A 26,116-nucleotide genomic window follows, 5' to 3' on the forward strand; every position below is an offset into this window, starting at 1 on the left:
CAAGGTCAGAACATGGGATTGGGCAGTTCATGACCTGGGGCTTCATAGGCCAAAGGGAGAATGACAAATAGCTCTACACACCAGAAAGAGCATGGCCTCTGATCCAAAAGGAAAATTGGAGCCTGAAACTTCAATTCTAGATCAAGTTTCCACAATGGTGTTCACCTTTACTTTGGACAGATTTCCTCTTCATAACTGTTATGGACTGATGTAAGGGTTTGGCCACTATGATACCGTTTTGACCAGAGTCCCAGGAATAGTTATATCCTTTCCAGATAATCCTTCTTCCTTATCCTCTCCATCCACTCTCTATCCTGAGACTGTTGTACACAGGAGACACAATAGCAGAAAGGGAATGAAAGTGCCAGGTCATTGATAGCTGTGTGAGAGTCCAACTCCCAAATTAAATGCTGACAAAAACCCTTGTTACGGCAGGTGGGTTAGGCTTAAAGCCAAAGTGGACAAACCTCCAGTCCCCTCTCCTAATCCCCAGGCCCCCTTATACTATGGGACCAGTGTGTTTCACATGAGGCTGTGAAGACAGAGACAGATGGCCAAGGTCAACTTATCCACCCAACCATATGGAAACAAAAGAGAGAGGCACACAAGACCTCCGAGGGGCTGTGTCTGTCTCACTTTACCAATTCCACTCCATTTCCACTGCAAAGAGGAAGTTGAGTGTAAGAGCAAGAGGGGAGCCCTGGGTTTTGCCTTTTAAGGCACAGTAGCCATGTTTGCTGGTAAAATGTAGCCCCATAAATGTTTTGCACTATGATCAACCAGCTCATCAACTCCTCTTCCGCTGTAGGGAATGCAAGGTCTAGGAGTGGAGTGAATGGAAGTGGGCCTGGTTGGGAAGATGGGTAGAAATATCCTCATTTCACACATAGCAGATACGGGTTCAATTTTCTAATTTTCTTCCTTCCTTTCTTTTAAAATAAGAAAAATTTTGCTCTAAAATATCATGCTTATTTTGCTGTAAAATATCATGCTTATAGATTTTGTGATGGTAAAGTCTTGGAAAAAAATTTAGCCCTAATACTACCTTTAAGGTAAACAGAACATACCATGTGTCCTGCAATCACAGGGCCCGTATTCTGACAGATTATTGACCACAGAATAATACTCCTCTGACTCTTCCTAACTCCCTTGCTGTATGTAGCAAGAACTATTCCCTGAGTTTCTGAGTTTCCACATGAAGAAGGCTATTCTCTTTTGTTAGGATGCTCAAGGTCCACTTTTAACACCTTTGAAGTTTTCTGCTTTTAAGGATCTACCTGACTGCCTTCAGGCAGGTAGGAATCCTCAGGCCCTTTGTGTCCACTCTATTTTCAAGACTTGTTCCTGCCACCTTTTATCAGTCATGCACTCCTTATCTCCTGAATAGTTGTCAGATCAGTCCCCTCCTCTCTCCTCTCTACCCCCATCCCAATGGCAATAGCTTCCTCTTAAACTCATTTTCCTAGCCCAAACTTTTTTTTTTTTTTTTGAGACAGTTTCACTCCTGTTGCCCAGGCTGGAGTGCAATGGTATGATCTTGGCTCACCACAACCTCTGTCTCCTGGGTTCAAGTGATTCTCCTGCCTCAGCCTCCTGATTAGCTGGGATTACAGGCATGTGCCACCATGCCTGCCTAATTTGTATTTTTAGTAGAGATGGGATTTTTCCATGTTGGTCAGTCTGGTCTCAAACTCCCAACCTCAGGTGATCCACCTGCCTTGGCCTCCCAAAATGTTGGGACTACAGGCGTGAGCCACTGCTCCCAGCCTCCCTGGCCCAATCTTTTCTCTCTCCAGTCCACATGTCCCTCTCCAGATGTAAGATTTAATTCTGATCACGTTCTTCCCCTGGTAAATATCCTTTGGTGGCTGCCCATTGCCTATGGCTGAAGTTACCAGCTCCTTAACATGAAATTTAAGGCTTTCTATGACCTAGCTCTTTAGAATGCTCAAACGTCATTTCCTTCCTTTGAATTTTATGTATCAGCAACATCATTCTTCAGGTAGTTTCCAGTATACCTGCACACCCTATGTTCTTTCATCCCCATTCCTCTGCTTGGAATGTCTCCTTACCTACTTATCATGCCTACCCCCTTCTTCATCTGGCCAATTCTCATTTTTCCTTTCCACATTCAGCTCAGGTGCTACTTTCTCCAGGAAGCATTTTGGCTATCCCACCCCACTCCCTGCTGCTGTTCCCTAAGACATTATCTGTACTGTTGCCACAGCACGTACTATACAATGTGAAATTCTGTCCTTGCCACTAGACTGCAGAACTCAGGGATTATTCTCAGTATCCTCAGCCTCTAGAGCTTTGAAGTAGGAGATCCTGCATGCCACATTTCTTACAACCAAAAATAAGGCTTAGAAATAACTTCAGCAATTCACATGGGAACCAAGCACTTGCTTAAATAGTATTATTTGCAGGCAAAATGGCAAAGTCCATCTCTCACACTAATTTCATGGGTTAGCAGCAGCTACCTGGTTATCTCTTGAGGATTATGAAGAATTTCTGGATGCTATGAAAAAAAGTATGACTGAGGATACCCACCATTAGGACAAGAGAAGTGCCCTATAGCTGCCATTCTGGATATAAAAGAAAAGAAACTCATATACATTGATCATCTAGATCAGATAATAATACACATGTGGCTCTGTGGTTATTTTGCTTTGTTTTAATTTCATTAATACTAACCTAATTCTTATGTGTTACTGATCCCATGTTATTGATCATGTACTGGTTGTCAGACACATTATGTAACTTTCTGTAATCACTGTTATTAAGATAGTAGAATATTAACTTAAGGTGGTGGGCCTGGAATTCAAACCCTGCTCTCTCTACCTTAGAGGTCCTGGCTCCATCCAGTGCATCAGCTCTGTCTTCCTTTAAGTTGGAGCTATTGTTACCCAATGTCAAATCAACATTGATCACAAACGACGGAGGTGCAGCCCATGACAAGATGGAGCTGGAAATAAGCCTGCTTAAGGGGCCCTTAGCTGCATCCAAGCACTTGTCCTGGACCGTGCCTCTCACTGTGCAGGGTCTGAACACTTGGACTCTCTCTGCAGCCCTGGCTCATGCCTCACTACTCACTTGCTGGCTGCCCACGACCCTGGCTGGGTGTGATGGAGCTGCTTCTACCCTGACCCTTGACCTCTCCCTACTTGCCCCTAAACCCTTTCCCTGGCTCCTCACTCTGCCACAGGGACCAATGGTAAGTTCAAGTGAGAATTGGCCAAAAGCTGAGGAAAGTGGAATGGATGTACAGGATACGGAGCAACATGCCAACTACTGAGACTTCTCCTGGGTCTGCTGCCTGCTTCCTCTGCTGGGGGCAGTTCATGCCATAATGTGGAAACTGCCCCAGGCCTTAGAATCTGGGCTGAGCCAACCCCTGTGCCAGGAAAAGGGGGTATTTGTTGTTTTTTCTTCAGAGTAGTTTAAGTCCTGCCTTCCAAGTTCTCATTTCCTGACCTAAGACTATTCTTGCAGGGACAGACACAGTGAAAGAGCCCATACTCTTTGGGAGAAACTCCACCCTTGTCCCCAGTCCCAGAGTGCGGCCTCACCCTCATAACCTGGTGACTCGGTCCCAAGTCTGACAACAGTATGCTTTGGGAACAAAGCTGGAGTTTTATGTCACCATGGTCATCTTTTTACACAAGTCTCACCATAGTAGTTCCCAAAGAGAACTCTGTCTTAGTGGGCAATGGACTTCGAGTCTCCTCACTGAACTAACTTCCAATCCATTTAATGAATGTTGAAAGAGCAGTTGCTATATATCTATTATTCCAAGTTTATTACAGCAGTAATAGATAATTCTTCAGAGAGGGAGGTAAGGGGGAACAGAAGGAAGGGAGAAAGGGAGCCAGGAGAGAAAGAAGGAAGGAGGGGAAGGAGGAAGAAAAGGAGGAGATAAATAAAAAAGAAAATGAGTAATAAAGGTGATTTCCATTACTGGGGTTAGAAGGGTGAGACATGCCTATAGTCAAGGCTCATTGGGAACGCTTTGATGTGGGAAGTGGGTCTCTCTGTGGGAACCAGCAAGACAAACAGTACACATGAGAGGCCCCTAAAGACAGAGAACTGCTCCCATTGCCCCCAATTCAAGTGAGGATGCCCATTCCTGTTTCTGTCTAAGGCTACCTGATAGCACCAGCCATAGTCACGGCGCAGCTGCCTGCTCTACGGGCTCTCCATGGTCCACCCATGCACAACATCAGGCAAGCTGAGGCCAAGCACCCACACTGACCCACTTCTCCATGTTTACTAAGGCCTGATGGCCTTAAGAAATAATGGGACAGATGTTAGCAAGATGGGGAGGAAGGCAGAGCAAGGTTGTGACAGATCACACGGTCATCAAGGGGGGAGGAAGCCATTCATTAAAGAGCATATTCTTCCAATGATGGATGGATACCTCTTCTTTGATGTTCAGGTGGCATGTTTTAAGACTGGTCTTTAGACAAACCTTTGCAAGGTAATCAGTTCCAGCTATTACTTATCACATATTTCTCTTCACTCTTTTCTGTCTCACATTTGTCTGTCTTTTCTGTTCTATTTTCAGACAAAGGGGACTTAAGCAAAAAAAAAAAAAAAAAAAAAAAAAAAAACTTTCCAAATGTATTCATGAATATTTTAGCATGTATTTTGTGTACACATTTAATATTCTCTCCAGGGCACTCAGAGCAAGGAAGTGATAAGAGGAAGCTAGACCACTGTTTGGTGCTGGCTGCCCAGCGGCTGATGCTATCGGGAGGAAGGGGCAGATTCCCTAAGCCGACATAGCCTAAAGAGCTTCTGCAAAGCCAAAAGACAACATGTAGTTTTCCTGGTAAAACGCAGAGGGTGGTAGGGGTGTGAGGGAGTGAGGTGAGGGGGAGAGGAAAGGAACAAGAGGACCAACTGCTGTGTCTCTAACGGGGTATAATGACTCTGCCTGAATTCATTCACTCACTCCAAATAAGTTGAACACTTGCTGTGATCCTGGATCTGCACTGCTTTTAGGGATACAAAGTTGAGACACAGTCACTGCAACAAGGAGCTCATAATCAAGAGGGATGCTAGCACAGAAATCAGGAGCCATGACACAGTGTCGTGGATGCTGTGAAAGAAGCATCAAGGGGGAAGGGGAAGCCACAGGAGTGGGAAGTGGTGTTCAGGAAAGACTTCCTGAGGGAGGCCATACTAAGCTCTGCAGGATGAGTTGCCTTTAGACAGGGGACCTCCATCCAGGAAGCCACGTGCATGAAGGTCCTGATGCATGAGAGGCTGAGGCCAAGCCCATGACCAGAGCGGCCCTGTGTGGCTGGAGTGAGAGAAGGGGAAGGCGCAAGAAAGAAGGCTGGAGGGGTGCAGCTCTGTTGCAGAGTGGCTGGTGTGCAGTGCTAAGGAATGTGAACTTTACTGACAGACAACAGATTTAGAGTCATTTAAGGATTTAGAACCTGCTCAGCTTTGCATTTTGGAAAGGTCACCGTGATAAAGGTTTTGAGGATCCGTGAGAAGGGAGAGGTGAGATTATTGTAATGATGCAGGAGAGAGATGCTGAGGGCCTCGATGGAAGCAGTGGGTGGCAAGATGGCAAGGGGATGAAGGGAAGGGTGGGATGCAGATACATTAGAAGTCAAAGGGACAGATCACCAATGAGATGTTGTACACGTGGGAGCCTAATCCTTCCTCCCACAAGTACCTGTGGGTGAGGCAGTGCAACAGTGGTTAAGAGCTAGGTGATCTGGGTTCAGAGGTCATCCAGTTGCTGCCATTTACCAACTCAGTGATTTCGGGCATCTGCTTCTGCTCCCATAAAAGAGAAAGTGGTAATGAAAAATTAGCTTAGGCAGGCACCTGTAGTTCCAGCTACTTGGGAGGCTGAGGCAGGAGAATCACTTGAACCCGGGAGGCAGAGGTTGCAGTGAGCCAAGACTGCGCCACTGCACTCCAGCCTGGGCAATAGAGTGAGACTCCTTCTCAAAAAAAAAAAAAAAAAGAAAAGAAAAGAAAAATTAGCTCAATACTGATAAAAGTCAACTCATAAAAACCCTTAAAACAGTACCTGGCATAAAATAAGTACTCTATGCATGTGCTCAATAAAATAAAATCTAATCCTTGAGCTGGGGGAGAAAGGCCAGAGGGAATGGGTTGGGATGGGGTAAGGCTGGTTTCCCAGTCAGGGTGAAGGGTGGTCTAGACCACAGTGCAACTCAGTGTGGTGCTAGAACCATTGTTGCTCCTAGAACCCTTTGATACAGGTTTGTGACAAGTTAAGGCACAAATCAAGAGTACACATTTATCAGCCTTTATACCAATTTGACATTGCTGCTATAACCAAGGAGTATGGTTCTTTTAAATTTTACAACCAGATGGATTGCAAATTAACAAGTAGAATGGTCATGAGCCCGAGATGGTTTGAGAAGCCTTGGTGGAGAGCAATGGTTCTCAAAATTTGTTTCATGTTAAAACCACTTGGGGAGCTTTTAGAAGATTTGACACCCAGGCTGACCTTATTACAATTACATGATGATCTCTGGGAGAGGAACTTCAAACTCCAGTATTTTTTTAAAGTTCTGTAAATGATTCTCATGGGCAGACACATTTGAGAACTAGCGTTCTAGACAAGGGCTGAATTTTTATGTGCAAATAAATCATCGAGGAGCTTGTTAAAATGCAGATTTTGATTCATTAGGTCTGAGTGCAGCTCAAAAGTCTGCATTTTTCACAAGCTTCCAGGTAAGGCTCTTGTTGTTGGTCCATGGACCACACTTTGAATAAGATCTATGGGAAAAAGTTGTGCCTATCTACCCAACCGTGGTCATTCATATAACGGTGTAGAATTTGACTTGCAAAAGAAACCAGAAGGCAGACAGTGCAGAAGAGAAAATTAAAGCTCAGAGAAATTACAAGCCAGTAAGTAGTAAAACAAGGACCGCAACCTAGGCCTCCCATACTCAAAATCATCATTTCCTTACTCATCATCTCTTTGTCAAGACTACTATTTCTGGCTTTGGCTTTATGCTTCCATCTGCAACATTTCCTCCCTCACTCACCACTCCCACCCTAGTCACTGGTTTTCTGTTATAATAAAGTAACTTTCAGAAAATCATACAATTTTCTTGGCTGAATTAAAGAGAACAGGAAATTTGCCCATATGTAGGCCTAACTCTAAGCAAACCTTTATTCACACCTCTGTCTTGCAATAATATTTCATCAGAGTCCTTCTAGGAGTAAAGAACAACCAAAGAGAAACAAAAGAGGAAGAGTGGGATAAACTGATCCAAAAGGATAGCATCTTGTGGGGTGAATGTGCTTCCTTTTCAGGGAGTATTTGCTTCCTAAATGATGACAATTAAAAGAAAATCGTCAAATGCTGACATCTCAGATATAGGCCAGAGCACAGAGGGAGAGCTCCTGCAAGCCCCTTTTTTTTTTTTTGACACCCCTAATCATTCAACTCTATGTGTTTGCAAAGGCCGAGACTTGTACCTGACACAAAGAAGAAGGCTGGGTGGAACCATCATAGACCCTTGGCTCAAACTGTTGATTCAGAATCCTTTGCAGTCTTCTGATTTTCATCACGCCACTCCTGTCTGGCAGAATAGTCAATCCTTTGTCTCTGCTTCCAAGGCATTTTGTACATTCTCCTACATGGCATTAAAGTCGGGGGAACGTATGGGACTTCTCATCAGACCATAAGTCCTTTCAGCTCTAAGAGCCACATCTACATCCTATGCAGCCTTGAATTCTTAGTTACTGGACACACAGCACATGCCCAGTTACGTTTTGTTGAGTACTTGAACAAACAAACTCCTGTTCTACATGCAACATGACTTAAAATGTGGAAGATTGAATAAACTGGAGAATACAATGTGATGTGCAAGTTAGGTGTGACATGGCGGCTTCCAAAGGGACATCAGGCTGCGGTCACAGAAAGAGTGAAAGCTGGAGAGTGGGGGCTTGGAATGAGCTTTGAGGAAGATAAATGTGCAAGCAAGGAAAGACGGTGAGACTGTGAAGTCCACTGGGTTCTGAAGTGGCCCTGCAGACTTCAGAGGTTGCTTAGCACGGAGTTGTGGAGTCCCAGTGACTGCAAAGCACATGATGAGTCCCAAAAGATAAATGAACAGAGAGGGTGAAGTAGTGTCCTCAACTTCTATCCAAAAGTGTCTGCCAGAAATGGTGGGGAAGTTTCAGAGGCGATAGGCCTGCAATAGGGAAGAACTCCCACAACTCTAACTGCCATGAGCAAGTTGAAGGACGTACCTGTGTCTGGGAATTTGGCTGCATGGGGTTAGGGAATTGCCAGCTTCCCAATCTAGCTTCTGTCTTAATGGTGTTACATAGTGTTTTATGTTAATTAAATGTCTACTGTAGGCATGTGCCAAGAGGCCTTGCAACATCCGGTACATGGGGAAAAAGAGGACAGGCGTGCTGACCGCAGCAGCCATTCCCAGGTGTCTGTAGACCGAAGTGGGAGAGGCATAAAAACCTTCACTGGGCCCTTGACGGAGATAATTGGAAGAAAAAAAAAAATCCTGTACAATGCAAACAATTGCCGCAGAAGGGTTGAGTAACATACCTGGGCCTCCTGCTAAAAAGAGGTAAAAATGGGATGAGCCTTCTATCTCTTCATTCTGCTTTCTCATCCACTTCACTTCCTTGCTATCAGTAGAAATCTAAACTGTTGGTAAATTAAAATAAAAGCACATGGTGGGAACAGAAAACATTGCTGTCACACAACAAGAGTAAAAACTTTAGAGGTTTTGATAATGAAGCCATGGTTTGGATTTACTTCCTTTTTTGCCTCGTGCTACACGAGTCAGGAGCATTTACTGTGGGCCTGGCCCTATGATGAGTATTTTACAAACATTGCCCCTACAAAGCCAAGCTTGGAGTTAGATTCAATTATTAAGAGGAAACGAAATTAAAAGATGTCAGGTGACCTTCAGAGGTGCCCATAGAGAGCAGCAGAATTGGAATTTGAGGGAGCTGTACATGTGGACAGCCCGGGTGCTTAACTACTACCTTGACGGCCTCCTGGCCCGGGGGTTGGTCTCACTTCCAGGCACCTCAGCATGACAGTGGAGGGTAAGAGAAAGGCCTTCCTAGAGATAGTGTGCTCTCACCTTTCCTCATTCTCCTGCTTCTCTTCACCTCCTGCGCATCTTCAGGTTCAATGTCTGCTCATTGCAAAAGAGAGGGATGTCATGGCAGCTTCTTCAAGCATCTTTTTAGAGCTCCGCCTCAGCAGCCCAACGTTCAGGCCTTGTCCAAACTGTCAGAACCGTCTGCCTGCAGTCCATGCGGCAGAAAGACCATCTGTCAGCCTCTGACCCGTGCCTTCCTGTCTCACGGACCACTTGAGCTGGCTCTGTGCTCCCTGAGAGCCTCTGAGGTCCCTGGCTCCACAGTCCATCTCCCAAACCTGACTGACAACTCCAGGCAGTTAGAAGACAGGGTGCAGAGGGTGAGGGTGAGCTAAGCTGAGAAACCGTGCTCTCGATGGCAAAACACACACACACACACACACACACACATACACAAACACTGTTTTCTCATTTGGATCATCTTCTTGCAAGAAAATAATTATTTTACGCAAGCTTTGATTGAATACAAATACCCACTAAATTCTGTAGGGAATATATACCAGGAATAGGTATGTTGTTAATACCTCTTCCTCAGGTTAAGCCACATCAAGAAAATAGTAGGTCAGCATTATGAGATTATCTAAAATTATTGTGAACAGTTTCTTACCTTTAACCATGTAGCCCAGTAACTCTCAATCCAAGCTACACAGTAGAATAATGTGGGGAACTTAAAAAAAAAATCAATGCTTGGGGACCGTTCTGGACCAATTAAACTGGAATCAATAGAATAGAGACTGAATGCGGTACTTTTAAAAAGTTTCCCACATGATTCAAACATGAGTCATGGAGTGAGAATCACTAAGCAACCATGATGTCAAGGAAAAAGGGATTGGATAGGTAGCAGGGAGATATGGTGCAGGGGGCACTACTGCTGATTTATTTTGGACGATCAGGAAAGCTTCCAATAAATATATGGCCTTTGACCTGAGATATAGGTAACAAGCAAAGCATTGCATACAGAGGAAATAGCAAGTGCAAGGGGCCTAGAGTACAGTAAGCAGTGTATTTCTGAAAAACAAGAAAGCAGTGTGGTCCAGTATAATGAGAGAGAGGATGAATGCTAGGAGATAAGGTTCAAAGGTGGGACAGTGGCTGGATGTCTAGAACATTGAAGCCTATGGTCAAAAGTTTGGATTTTCCTAAATCTACTAGGAAGACACTGGAGTGTTTTAAGTGATGGATAAACACAGTCTGATTTTGTTTTGTAAACATCATCTTAGCTATTTCATGGAAAATGGACTTGGTGGTGGCAGCAGAATGGGAGCAGAGAGGTGGGCTGGATATCATTGCAGGATGTCAGGAAGGAGATGACTAGCATTGTTGCCCTGTGATGCCAGGACCTTGAGGCAGCCATTTGTGGACATGGCTAAAAAGTATGAGAACAAAAATCCAATATGCTATGGGGAATGAAGGAGAAAAAGTCCAGATCCCAGCAGCACGGTGAACAGCTGAACCAACATGGACAGACGCCTACCCCCGGACTGCTTATCTGAGAAAAACAAACCCCTATTTGTGCAAGCAAATGCAGTTGGGTTTTCTGTTACTAGTAGTTAATGCATTGCCAACTGATATTACCACTGTTTTTATGTCAGGCACTGGTTCTAGGGAGCTACACAAATGAAAAACATTGCGTCCCTGTTTGCCCCCAAATTTCAACTGAAGAGTTGGAAAATTTCCTCCCAAAAGTTGAAGACTACCAAAATATTGCAGTGCTTTGAAGCATGGACTAGCTGCTCTCATTTGGACAGATCCAAGAAGCAAGAGCTTCACTCTGGATTTGATGAAATCTGATTCTCGCAAATCTGGCCATGAAGGGCTAACAAAAACAAGCTAGGAGAAATAAACTCACAGGGAGAGAATTCTAATTCAAAGAACTAGCAGAGAGCTCAATAATCATCTGGTCCAAGAGTACAAGAGTCTGTTCAAAGAGAAGCCTCCTTTGCTTGAGAGAGTACATTGAAATCTGAGACTGGACAAGGGGCAGAGGGAAGATTGCAACCAGGAGATGACGTTGCCCTTCTCCTGGTTTCCATTGCTATTTTCAGCGCAGGCTTTCCAACTTATTCATAATTAGTACTTGCAGTGAGATAAGAAAAGAAGAGGGAAGGGCACCATGGCTGGGACTAGGAAGGGAAGATATTTTATCAGCAATGAGCCCAAGCTCCTAAGCAAACTCTGATCTTGTCTCTGTGCTAAGTAATCCCTCCCCACCAGCTGGAGGCTGAGAGGGGCCCAGGAAGGGACATCTCTACTAATCTGCTGATGGGAAGATGGATGCCTGACATCCCAAGGTGGAACTCTAAACATATTTTCCTTCAAAACATTATTTTAATCAGTGATTAGATCACCTAGTACTGTATTCCCGGTGCACTTGGATTCAGTAGATCATTAGGAGCAAGCCTAGTCTCTTATTCTTTCTTTAATGTTATTTGAAAGCCACTGTAGTTTAAGTTTCAAAAACTGGCTTATAAAGAAAGTTTTTCAAAAGCATTTTTTCTAAGTTGAGGCTTGCCTGTACTATCTTAAATATCATGATATGTACATATATATTCAAATACAAAAATTTTGGGTCCCTAGGTGCTGGTGATATTTACTGATGTTTAGTTTTTTGGACATTTCATTTTGACTCACTGGACTGACAAAAATATTCTTTAAATTGGAGGCAATGTTGTTTTTAGGTTAAAAATTCTCATTTTACCATGAAAATATCTTTCTCCAGGAAAAGAATAACCTTCTTAAATGTAAAATAAATTAGTTTTTAAAAGTTTATTTAAGCTTTAAAAAGTTAGAGCACTATGTACATATATAGAGAGCCAAATTTATTCATTTTTAACTCCCTGGTCTTATCAAATAGAAGAAATAATGTTTATAAGAGGTTTTCCAATTGGCACAGTAATGAAAAACATTTTGGATATTTCAGAATATACTGTGAGAAAATATTAAGGCACATGTTTTCTGAAATATAAGTTTGATATTTTGGAGTAGCATTTAATACTGTTGACATCAACAGCCTAATGACCAGTATTCAACTACAACTTAACTTTCTTTCATGTATGTTGCAAAAAAAAATTGTTTTCATTATAGAGAGTGGATTTTGATAAATTGCAATGCCATGATCATGATATTAAGAAGACAAGTCTCTGAGATAAGAGGAAATGTTTATAAGATTTGTAACACCGATGTCACTAAGGAGAATCACATGTGCCAGTACAGGGAGAGTAAAGTAATAGAGAATCTTCCATATCTGTGATACCACAGCACACATGGTGCATTTATAAAAATTTACATGTTACTAGGCCGGAAGGCAAATCTCAACAAATTTCAGTACATTAATATTATTGGAGCATATTTTCCACCAAAGTGGAATAAAATTATAAATAATAAAATAATAGCTGTTTCTCTTCAAGAACTTTAAAAATAACCCTCAGATTACTGAATTATTCATGAATAAAAGAGGAAATCATAAAGAAACAATAAAACATCTAGAATTGAATGGCAGTGAAAACTCTCCAAAAAAAAAGTTTAGGATAACACTAGAATGTTACACCCTTCTCCAAAACATACTTATTCTCAATGATTATATTAGGGGGAAAAAAAAAAGACTAGAAGTTAATGAATGATTCAACCCAAAAGTTAAGAATTGGAACAAATAAGAAAAAGAATCTAAATGTAAGGAAAAGAAAGGGTAACTAATAAAATGCAGAAATTAATGAAATAAAAAACAAAACAATGATAGAGACTGACACACTAAAAATAAATTTTGGCTCATTCATTCAAAAAAAATTTATTGATTGATACAGGCACTGGGGATTCAGTAATGATCCAAATGAACAAAAATCTCTGCTCTTTGGAAATTATATTCCAGTTGAGGGACAGACGAGAGGGACAAATAAATAAAATGTATACTATGCTAGATGATGATATATATTAGAGAGAAACAAGAAAGCAGGAAAATCAGAACAGACATTGCCTGGAGACTGTCAGGTAAAATGTTACAGGTGATGGCTAGCGAAGATCTCAAAAGGTGGCTTTGACTCTTTAAAAAATGAATACGATTAGATACCTTTGGACAACCTGATCAAACATTAACAAAAGGACAGCAATACTGCATGCTGAAACAACATTAGCACTGAAATAGATCACGGAACTATTTATACAGTAATACAATATGTATTACATAATAGTAGTATATATTGTATAGAATATATACATAGTAGTATGTATATAAATATTATTAGAAATGTACTAGATCACATAAATATTTATACAAAACATTTGATTAGAAAACCTTTAAAAAATTCAAGGTACAACTTCACACTTAAATTTGAAGATGGAGACAAAATAACACTTAAGAAAAAGTACCAGAAGAGAATTATAAAGAAATAATGAATAGTCTCAAAATCATTAAAGAAATTGAGTCGGTATTCAAAAATGTAACACTAAAATCCCCTCCAGGAACAAATTCTACTACGCTTTCAAGAAACAGTTTGTAGAGTTTAATGGTGGCCTCTCAAAAAATATGACGACATCAAATCACCAGAACCTGTGAATGTTACCTTATTTGGGTAAAGGACTTATGTGGATGTAACTGAGTTAAGAATTCTAAGATGAAGAGATCATCCTGGATTGTCCAGGTGGGCCCTAAATCCAATGGTGCGTCCTCATAAAAGATACACAGAGAAGAAACACATAGACTAGGAAGAGGCAATGTAACCATGGATGCATCCGCTATCCACCAGAAGCTGGAGTAGGCTAGGAACGGAATCCCCCCTGGAGCCTCTGGAGGGAGCGTGACCCTGCGGATTACCTGCATGTCACACGCCTGGCCTCTAGAACTGTAAATTTCTGTTGTTGTAAACAATCAAGTGCGTGGTTGTTTGTTACACCACCCACAGGAAATAAATTCACAAATGATTCAAATATTATAACAACTATTCTACATTTTTTAAGGAGAATGCTTATAACTCATTTCATGACCCTAGTATGACCTTTGTACTAAATTGACTTATGAAAACAGATCTATAACTATCAAACAAAACATAAACATCTTGAATACAACAATGCAAATGAAAAGTAAAATACTACTCCTAAGAAGGGATAGTCTTTGAAATGCAAGGGTGTTTTAACAGAAGAAAAATGATTAATCTCCATTAACAATTTTGAGGAAACAAAATAATTATCTTGGATACAGAAAATGCATTTTATAAAATTCAGAATAGTGACATAATAAAATAAAATTCTTAGAAAACTAGGAACAGAAGAAAAATACTGTGAACTATGATTAAAAAAGGAAAAGGATTCAAGACCTAGTGCAAACACATTGAGTGATGAAATATTTGAAGGTCAAGGAAAAGGCAAGGGGGATCTGGGATGGTGGCCACAGCCAATGACTGGCTGGTAGAAGTAGAACAGGTGGGCTCCATTGCTTCCAGGAGGGACAGCTGTGAGATGCCAGTCAGGTTCCAGCTCCCTGTGGGGTCGGGCTGTGGCCAGGTGTCAACTCAACCCACACCTCTGCCTACCTGCTTCCCCTGCCCTCTTTTGATTGCCCCACTCCCTTGCAAGTTTCGACCGGGAGCAATCCCTCAATAAATCACTTGCACGAGGAACCACAACTCAGATTCTGCTTCTAGGAAGCCCAACCCAAGACACTGAACACATTTCAGTGTCAAATTTCCTGACTAGATTATTCCTAAGAGAAAACATTGCCTGTCACTGCTATATAATAGCACAACATAGTCATTTCTAGTTAGACTCTGTCACAAAAAATGTTTTAGGCCAGCAGAATATAGATTGAAATGAGTGCTGCTGTTCTAAGACACTCAATAATATTGTCTAATAGTCCCAAATCATTCTCATTTTCTCTCTGCTTTAACCAGCTTTCAGAGAGATAGTATGTCACTGCATGTCATAGAATCTGACCTCTAAATTCTGTTCTAGTTCTTAAACACTGTGATTCAGTAATATTAGACTATATACTCTCTTTGAATTTCAGAAGTTGAAGAGGCCCCAGGGACCATTCAGTCCTTCAGATGAGGGAGAAGAGAGGGACGAAAAGGAGAATGACTAGCCAAACCCCTAATTTCCTGTGGTCTTTCAGCTCTAGATCCACCAAAGAAGATAAATAAAGGAAGGTTCCCTAAAATGGTAGGGATGCATCCTCTCCTCTGCACAGATGGTGGGTAACAGGACCTCTGCCTCCACAACAAGTCACAGGGTGACAGAGCTAGGTTGAAGAGCTCACTCTGAGGAAAGAAGACCTACAGTCAGAAGAGGCATGCCAAGTTATCAAGCATCATTTGGAGTGATAAAGATTTATGACACAAAACTAAGTTCTTTATCCACTTAGAAAATGGAGAATCAGGTCAAATATTTATATGATTGAGATGAAAAATTATCACATTAATAACTACCACACACTGAGTATTTACCATGTCTTAGGCACATGAAGCCTCCCAACCCTGTGATTTTTAAAATATGATGTGGAGTTTTTAAAAAGTGATGTGGAGTTTATCATTTAATATTATTCCTATGGATACACAATAGTTATACAAGTTTATGGGACACATGTGATTTTTTTTTTTTTTTATTTTGGAGACAGAGTCTCACTCTGCGGCCCAGTGGTGTGATCTCAGCTCACTGCAACCTCTGCCTCCCAGGCTTAAGTGATTCTCCCACCTCAGCCTCCCAACTAGCTGAGACTACAAGCACACGCCACACACTCAGCTAACTTTTTTGTATTTTTAGTACAGACGGGGTTTTGCCACATTGGACAGGCTGGTCTCGAACTCCTGACCTCAAGTGATCCACCCACCTCAGCCTCCCAAAGTGCTGGGATTACAGGTGTGAGCCACCATGCCTGGCCTAGATGATATTTTTATGCAAGCATTCAGGGTGGAATGATCAAATCCGGGTAATTGGGATATCCATCACCTTTAGCATTTGTCATTTCCTTGTGTTGGAAGCATTCTAAATCTTCTCCTCCAGCGATTTTAGAATTTGTGATAAACTATTGTTAACCATAGTCATCCTACGATGCTGCTGAATCCTACATCTTATTCCTATTGAACTGTAGTTTTGGATCCATTAGTCAACCACTCTTTATTCCCTCCTCCTCACTACCCTCCACTGCCTCTAGTAACCACCATTCTATTCTCTACCTGCATGGAATCAATTTTTTACCTTCCACATGAAAATGCTAACATTTGATATTTGTCTTTTTGTGCCTGACTTATTTCACTGAACATATGTCCTCCAGTTCCATCCATGTTGTTGCAAATGACAGGATTTCCCTATTTTGAATGACTAAATAATATTCCATTGTGTATATTTACCACATTTTCTTTTTCCATTCATCTGTTGATGGACACTTAGGTTGCTTCGAAATCTTGGCTATTGTGAAGAGTGCTACAATAAACATGGGAGTACAGATATCTCTTTGATATACTGATTACCTTTCTTTTGGTATATACCCAGCTGAGGGATTGCTGGATCATATGGTAGTTCTAATTTTAGTTTTCAAAGGACCCTCCACACCATTTTCCATAGTGGCTGTACTAATTTGCACTCTCACTATCAGTATAGGTTCATTCCCCTTTCTCTGCATCCTAGCCAGCATTTGTTATTTTCTGTCATTTTGATAGCCATTTTAACTGGGTTAAAATGATACCTCACTGTGGTTTTGATTTGTATTTCCCTGATGATTAGCGATGTTTAGCATTTTTTCATATACATGTTGGCCATTTGTATGTCTTTTGAGAAATGTCTATTCAGATCTTTTGCCCTTTTTTAAATCAAATTATTATTATTGCTGTTGAGTTGTTTGAGTTCCTTATATATTTTGGTTGTTAATTCCATGTCAGATGAATAGTTTGCAAATATTCTCTCCCATTCCATAGGTTGCCTCTTCACTTTGTCAATTGTTTCCTTTGCTGTACAGCAGCTTTTTTAGCTTGATATAATCCATTTGTCAATTTTTGCTTTGGTTGTCTGTGTTTTTGAAGTTTTACTCAAGAAATTTTTGCCCAGATCCATGTCCTGAAGCATTTCCCCAATGTTTTCTTCTAGTAATTTAATTACTGTCATTTTTACAGTGAGTCTACTAGACTCCAAAGCCCTTAATCAGTTACTCTAGCCCTTTACAGCTGAACTGCTGGTTCTTGAACTTGAGTCTGCACAAAAATCTCCTAGAGTTCCTGTTTAAAATTCAAAGCCCCACACTCCACTCTTAGAGATTTGAGCTCTGTAGGTCTAAGATGGGAGCCAGAAGTATTCAGTGAATAGGTGATTTTGAATGCAGGTGGTTTTAGGGTAACACTGAGGAACACTGAATTTCACTCCTCTACCTTAGTTATCTGAATGTCTGAATAGTTTCTTTATCATAGGAATAGGAAAAGAAACAATAATGTAATCTATCATAAGACTTAAGAAGAAGGTACTGGACCATCTATCTTTTTTGCATAGCACTATGTTTTAGAATGCTTCTATCCATAAGACAGAAATAGCTTAGAATAATTTTGCAGCCTAATATTAAATTTCTCAATCAGGTTTCATTTTAGATGACTTTTGCTACACAATTAGCATGAACAGTTATTTGAGTGCACTATCAAATTTTAAAAGTTGTTGTAATTATATACACAAATAAATATAATGTTTTAAGAGTTGTTTGGGACTCCAACCTTATTGTCATGCAAATAAGAAATTACATACTTTGCCATACACACAATTTTTGGTAGTGATTGAAACAAGAACCTATTTCTCTAACTCCTAACACTAGTTACGTTTGGGTCTTTCTCTGTAAAATATTTTTAGTACATTGTCCTAAAAGTCTTTCTATTATATAAGATTTTTAGTTAAATTAAACCATTTAAAAAACACAGTGAAACCCCGTCTCTACTAAAAATACAAAAAATTAGCTGGGTGTGGTTGCAAGCGCCTGTAGTCCCAGCTACTCAGGAGGCTGAGGCAGGAGAATGGCCTGAACCTGGGAGGCAGAGCTTGCAGTGAGCCGAGATCGCCACTGCACCCCAGCCTGGGCGACAGAATGAGACTCCGTCTAAAAAAAAAAACCCAGCCTAGTGTTTGTTCTTTCCTTAATTTTGAAAGCTAATTCTCTGGGAAAAAAGTACTTGAATTACATATATATCTCATCAAGAAAACAGTGCATACATTTGAATACATAAGTCACAATTTTCTTATTGACAGACATACGGGTAACTTACAGAGGAAAGATTTCCATACATAAATTCTACCTATGTTCACTTATTATTTAGTGTTTGTAACTTAGGTTGAAGTTGTGAGGTGATCTGTACCTTCCAAGGAACAGAAGACAAAGTAATCAAGCACACCCACCTGTAGCTCTGTGAAGCTCAGGTTCTCAGGGTCACCAGTTGATACCTTCAGGAGACAAAGATGTCTTGGGCTCTCAAAAATCCCACAAAGCAAGATGGCCACCACAATGGAACCCAAGACAAGGGAAGACTGAAGTCCTAAAGCCAGCAATTGGTAATGACAAAAACAGAGGTAAAGTGCTCAAGTGAGGCTGACTGATTTTAAAAACAATGACCAAAGTCAAATATCTCTGTTCTTAAAAGTTGTTTCAGGGCCAGGCATGGTGGCACATGCCTGTAACCTTAGTGTTTTGGGGGACCAAGGCAGGTGGATTGCCTGAGGTTAGGAATTTGAGACCAGCCTGGCCAACATGATGAAACCCCATCTCTACTAAAAATACAAAAAAATTAGTCGAACGTGGTGGTGCGTGCCAATAGTCCCAGCTACTCAGGAGGCTGAGCCAGGAGAATCGCTTGAACCTGGGAGGCAGAGGTTGCAGTGAGCTGAGATTGTGCCATTGCACTCCAGCCTGGGTGACAAGAGCGAAACTCCATCAAAAAAAAAAAGCTGTTTCGGGAAACCTCTGAGTTGATCTATGTCCACAAGACTAAACCAAAACATTAATGGTGTACAAAAATGTCCTGTCTAGAAGAGTTGACAGCTGTCTATTAAAACAAAAGTGGAGGTGGGATAGCAGAGGAAGGGTGAAGAGTAAATCACAGGATTTAAACAGATGTTGACAAGGCCAGGTGCCCAGGGACAGACAGATTACTAAGAAATTTATGATAGGCTAATTTCAATTCTGAGTCATGTCACTTATTTATTTTTAAGTTCCAATGTACTCTGGACATCTCATAGTCAAAATACAACCGTTTGGAACATTTAATATCCATGAAAAGATTGTAAAACAAGAATGTAAATGAAAAAAGCATTTTTAAAAAGCCAATGAAATTTGTCTTTTCTTTATACCAACTATTTAGCTTCCAAGATCGCCAAGGACTTTTCAGAAAACAGTGTTTATTGTCAGTGATTCAGCAGGGAAACTGATCTGCTGGTCTTTGGCTTGGCCACATCTGAAGCCAATTCCAAGAATTTCCTAACTTAGAGCTTAATCACTGGAATAAGACCGAAGGCCTAAACCCAGATAATTCATATTTTAGATACAGACCTTTTGGGCTGATTTACTGGTTTTATCTTTAAAATAGTTTCAAAAATAATTGGGCTGTAGGAGTGAAAAATCCCACTCTCTCTGCATTGATTGTCAAGACACATAGGGGAGACTTCAGAGAAAAGTTAACGTCAGCCTTTCCCTCCCTACTCTACCTTCAGTACCTGCCCATCTTACTTTGGAACTACATACTTCAAACATAGGGCCCTTTTTCTGCCTCCTCCGTATCTCTCCCCCAGCACTCATTGTCCTAACATCCATATCCACTTCCATTTTGACTCCATGATGATGCAACAGTTAAGCTCCTAGAGAATACATTTGATCATCTTATGCTTAAAGATGCCCACAAGATAGGACTTAAATTTGTAACATAACATTAAAAGACCCTTCACATTCTAGGCAATGGATTGGCAAACTACAGCCTGTGTGCCAAATCTGACCCACCAACTCTTCTTGTAAAATTTTATTAGAATATAGCCACACCTATTCATTTGTGTATTGTCTATGACAGCTTTCATACAAGGGTAGAGTTGAGTAAGTCTCCCCAATGCCAGACACATTTACTGTTTTTTTTTTTTTAGACAGAGTCTCGCTGTGTCGCCCAGGCTGGAGTGCAGTGGTACAATCTCGGCTCACTGCAAGCTCTGCCTCCCGGGTTCACACCATTCTCCTGCCTCAGCCTCCCGAGTAGTTGGGACTGCAGGCGCCCACCACCACGCCCGGCTAATTTGTTGTATTTTTTTTTTTTTTTTAGTAGAGACGGGGTTTCACCGTGTTAGCCAGGATGGTCTTGATCTCCTGACCTTGTGATCCACCCGCCTCGGCCTCCCAAACTGCTGGGATTACAGGCATGAGCTATCACGCCCGGCCACATTTACTGTTTTTACATTACCAACCCTGATCTAGGCCTCAATTCACTTTTTCAGTCTCCTTTGCTGTCTGCCCCCAAAGTAAGTTCACGATACTCTAAAACCAGACTGACTATTCTCCAAATATACCACTGTCTTTTAAGAATACTCAGTTCTGAATACACTGTTCTCTGTTCCTTGAAAGTCCATATCATGCTGCTAAAACTGGTGAGCTCCCTCTCTTTCTTTACATCTCAACCCAAATATTATCTTCTCCGTGAAACCTTCCCTGACTCTCCCCAGACAGATTGGCCTCTCCCTCCTCTATTCTGTCTTAATACTTTATATGTGCTTCCATTATAGCATGTATCACTTCATATCTCACTCATCAAGATATCTTATTAGGCTATGAGCTCTTGGAGAGCAGTTGTCTGAATTTTTGTATTCCACGTATCTTGCCGAGTGGCTGACTTATTTACATGTTCACTAAGTGTTTGATGAATGAATGAATGAGTGATTTGCAGACCATGCATATTAATTTGGAACACTGGCCATGTTTGTTAAGTTATATTTTACTAATTTAATTAGGTTAGTCATCTTACAGAAAAAATGTGCTTTGCTCACGGGAATGGGTTAAGAGATAGTGTCCAAAACAATTTGCAATCTATTCCTACCATAGAAAAATAAAAACAGTCAAAGCAAAACTGAGTATCCTATGTTTATACCTTAAGAACCATGCATTCTTATGAATGAGCTATCAAAAGGGTGTCTATAAAATGGAGTATTTCTATTTAACTACTTCTCTCTGTTTCCATTCTCAAGGAAGAAGGAACAATTGCACAGGCGAGTTTTAATTAAGGCAACACTTTCCTTCTCCTTAATAAAAATCCAATACACCAAGTAGAGATTTATTGATTAAAATCTTAAATTCCACTTTTCAAACAACATAAAGAAATCCTTCCTCAGTCCTTTTGTAAGCCTCTGTATTGACAAATTGACACATTTAATACTGAGTCACTCTTAGACCAAAGAGTACTTGTGTATCCACATTTCTAGTTAGCAAAATGATGTTGGAAAAGGTGGAAGTAAACTTATGACACTAGCCTATTTTTTTTCATGGTATAATGTTTCCTAACATCTCCCAACATTGAATGAAGCACATTTCTGAAAGCTGAAAATAATTATTTTTTTATTGAATAGGCTGTAACAAGCACTAGAATAAAATGTTCAATTCCTACAACTGAGATTGATTCATTTCTTTTGTATCCACTGTATATGGAAAGATTTTATCTTTGAAAGACAAGTCCTATAGTTTCTTGAAAAGCTAAGGTATGCATTAAGTAGAAAAATAATTAGACACAAAACATTAGAAGATTCCACAGATCCCTCCTGGAAAAGGCTGTGTTGAAGTTTGAACACCTACATGGTGGCCCCCGCTTTGTCCTTAGGGCGGGACACAGCTCGCTTCCTTGGCCAGAGTCTGAACATTTCTCAATCACTGTGGCTGCACTGGCTGGAGGGGGGTTTGCTGTGTCAAACATTATTCCCATTCTTGTCTTTGGCCCATGCCAGGCCACAGCCCACTTCCTATGATGGCAGGACTTGTATGAAGCTACCATGATTGAAAATCAAATTCATATCCTAGGGTAACTGATTCAGAATCAGATCTGACTTTGAGCCAAACTTTTAAAATCATTTCTGAGCTTTCATGTTGTCACCTGAAAAATGAAAGGATAATAATAACACACCAGTTGCAAAGATGAAATAATGAGCTAAAGGTGAAAAATCAATCTATAAAGCTAGGAGAAATATAGATGAATTTTTTAAAATGAACTTTGGTTAGAGAAGGCTTTTCTAAACATGAAAACAAATGAGAAACCAAAGAGAAAAAAGATCAGTGGATCTTTCTCCAAGGGTTTAGAAAGAAAGTTCTCAATCAGAATTGGGTGAGCTATGTGGGGGTATGGCCTTAAAAGTTGGTATTTTTTCTTCTATGTTTGAGCAGGGATTTGGTATGTTTCCTTGCTGCGGTGTGAATGTCCCCTCCAAAACTCATGCTGAAATTTAATCCCTAGTGTGGCAGTATCGAGAGAAGCCTTTAAGAGGTGACTAGATCACGAGAGCTCTGCCCTCACGAATGCATTAACCCATTCGTGGATTAATGGATTAATGAGTTATCATGGGAGGGGAACTGGTGGCTTTATAGAAAGAGGAAGAAAGACCTGAGTAAACAGGTTAGCCTGCTTAGCCCCCTTGCCATGGGATGTCCTGCACTATCTCAGGACTCTTCCAAATGTGCCTCATCAACTTTGGACTTCCCAGACTCCAGAACTGTAAGAAATAAATTTCATTTCTTATAAATTACCCTGTTTCAGGCACTCTTTTACAAGCAACAGAAAATGGACCAAGACATTCCTTATCTTTAATATGGAATGGGCTTAGAAGTCCTAATGTCTAGCCGGGCTCAGAGGCTCACACCTGTAATCCCAGCTCTTTGGGAGGCTGAGGCAGGAGGATCATGAGGTCAGGAGATCAAGACCATTCTGGCTAACACGGTGGATTCTGCCGTGGCTGTCTCTACTAAAGTACAAAAAAAAAAAGAAAAAAAAAAGTGAAGAAGTCCTAATGTCTGCATATTGATTTTCCTGTTGTCCCAATTCCTTTTGAATGTCTCCACTATATACTGCATTTTCTCTATGTGTAGTGCTTATGGCTGTCCTACAGAAGTGCATATTCCCCTTGTCTTTCTTCCTGTATGAACGCCAGACACTAGGAAAAAACATGGACCTGTAAGAATTTTAAATATAGTGACCCAGAAAACCCAGAATAATTAAAATCCGTGACTATGAATGTGAATGTATAGACTTTTTAATAAAGTTCAAAGGCAAATGACAGACTATAGGAAAATAACTGCCACATTTATGACAAATGCTTATTAACATTCTAACATATAATAAAAATATTTAAAACAGTAAGAAAAACACTGGTACATTCATAGAAACATTGTCAAAGATACAGACAGATAATTCACAAAAGAAGAAACAAAAATAGCAGTAAACATATAAAAATGTATCATTGGTCAAGAAACTCAAATTCAAGAAAAGATATTGTCCATTTATTACAATGATTCTCAAACTTGCTCTGCATCACAATCCTTTGAGGAGTTTTTGAAAAACACACATGTCTAGGCTTCATCTCTCAGTGGTTCTGATTTAGGAGATAAGAAGTGGAAGCAAGAACCTGTTTGACAATTGTAAAAATATATACTCAGAATGAGAGCACTTGTTCCACGTATCTTTAAGTGTTTTCAAAGCCTAGCACTATTCATACTATTCTATAACTACCTGATTCCTGAGTTTCTAATTTTGATATAAGTGGTGTACTTTATTTGTTGAGGTATCTCTAGAATTTTCTTACTATTGCTTTCACATATAAATAGAGTTCCGGATTTAGAAATGTATCATAAACCTTAACCTTTAATACTCCATAGGCTTTTGTCTATTGTTTTCTGCTTTTTGGAGCTTGTCATCTTCTCTTTTCCCTCCTTTCTATCCTCCTTTCCTTCCTTCTATTCTTTACTCATCCTTAAAGACAGAAAATGTTCTCCAGGTCTAGTTCCTACTCAACAGTAAAGGTTGAGTCCTCAGACCTCCTTAGACCTTGGAGGTATGCCCACTTGGGGTCTGGCATACCTGTTTCTCAGTTCAGTTTGATACGCAGTGCCCTTGCTCAATATGCCGTAGACAGCCTTCTTCTAGCGTAAGTTCAGTTGAGCCTTGATCTGATATTTGCTTTTTTGGCGTGACATAGAGAATTAGTCACAGTTTGAAACAACATCCACCATTCATAAATATTTCATCTTTAGTCCTGTCTGCAATATTTTTCCTTAGACAACCAAGAGCTAATACTTCACGGGCTAATGTGAGCTTTGAATTAGTGACTGAATGTAAAAAACAGCTGATGGGGTGGGGAAGAGTAGGATTCTGGGCATGGAAGCTTGTGTTTAATTGGGTTGCACCTCCCTATTTTCCTGGGCAGGGCAGGGGCTAGTCAAGTCTGGTCAGTGGGCATGATTAGAGCCTTCACAGCCAGTACCTGTCCTGTTCTCACAGAGCAGGATGTGGTTTGTTATATGTAATCCTACAAGGGGCTTCTCAATCCATTTCCATCAGTGATTCAGTTGGTGTAAATTCCCCAACCATGGCAAATGTAATTGATAACTCTGTTGCTAGTTTCTATGTTTCTATATATATTTTTGAAGCATTTAAATAGGAAATTAGGAGAAGACTTACTGGGCACATTCAATTTACCATGATGACAACTCAGAAGTAGAGAGTCATATGTACATTCTCCAGATCTCCCACTCAGGAAATACATGTATCAGAGCTTAAAAGTCTGTAATGAATAAAGACAGAAAATGGGCTAATTGAAGGTGGTACAAGGGAATTAAAAACCCTAATTTTACAAAAATGTACGCACTTTATTTTATTGTACCCCCTGAAGGTAAGCAGAATGTAATTGGGGAATAACTTCCGTTAACAAATGGTGATAGCTAAGACACTTTAAATTGGGTTAGAAATTTGGAAATATACTACAAAATGAATTATGTAAATATAAGATCCTCAGAATACTTCCAGAACTATAGGACCCAAAGTTGCATTATGTAGCTATATTATTTGCCTATGTGTATAATTTGTATACAAATTATTGTAGATTGGAGCTGTGAGATGAATATGGTAGGGCTCAGAAAGAGATCTGGATCCTAGAAATCATCAGAAAGGGAAGTAGTCAAATACCACGCTGTGCCCCACCACCCAGTGCAGTTCTGGTCATTAGGCCTCAATAAAACATAACAACCTAGAGAAGGTTGCAGAAGGACATCTGAACTGAATGAGAAATGGACAGCTAGGGTTCCTGCTCACAGGACTGGGTAGAGCTGCTGAAAGGAGAGCGTAAGTTCAAACACTACAGAGTGATTTCAAGAAGTCCAATAGATTTACTCTCTCTCTCTCTACACACACACACACACACACACGAATGTTTCTGAAAACCATATATTTGGCTCTATTAATGGGCTTAATAGGCTATTAGCTGGAAGCACAGTTGTTGGAGACAGACAAACTTTTCAAGGTGACTTGGAGAAGGACAGCCTTGGGTGCCAGGGACAGAATCCCGGGCTGGCTGGATGGCTAGACAAGTTTTGTTGCAGCATCTCTGATGCTTTATGACTGCACAGTACATGATAAGTGTTCTTGTCACCTTTTGCTTCTTGCGCTTTCAAATAATTATATGGAATTGGCTATGGAATATCTACACTCCCTTGCTGTAATGCTGTTATAAGGTGCTGATTCTCAGTACTGGCTTCAATAGAGGATAGTGGGAGAAACTAGATAAGGAAATACAACAGAAAATAGAACGCAAATAGAAATAAGGAACGCATTGCTTTTCTGAGTTACCTCAAATGAACCTTTAAGGGATCCTGTGGCAAAATTTCAATAGCAGATAATCCAGTCCTAAAATATAAGGACGAATATCATTACCCAGCACTTTGCAAGACCCCAGATGAGTCCCGGGAGACATAGCATGTGCTATCAATGTGGCTCCTATCTCATAATCCATCTTTTAAATTT

This window comes from Pongo abelii, chromosome 16 (genome assembly GCF_028885655.2).
Source record: "Pongo abelii isolate AG06213 chromosome 16, NHGRI_mPonAbe1-v2.0_pri, whole genome shotgun sequence".
Classification (NCBI taxonomy): domain Eukaryota; kingdom Metazoa; phylum Chordata; class Mammalia; order Primates; family Hominidae; genus Pongo; species Pongo abelii.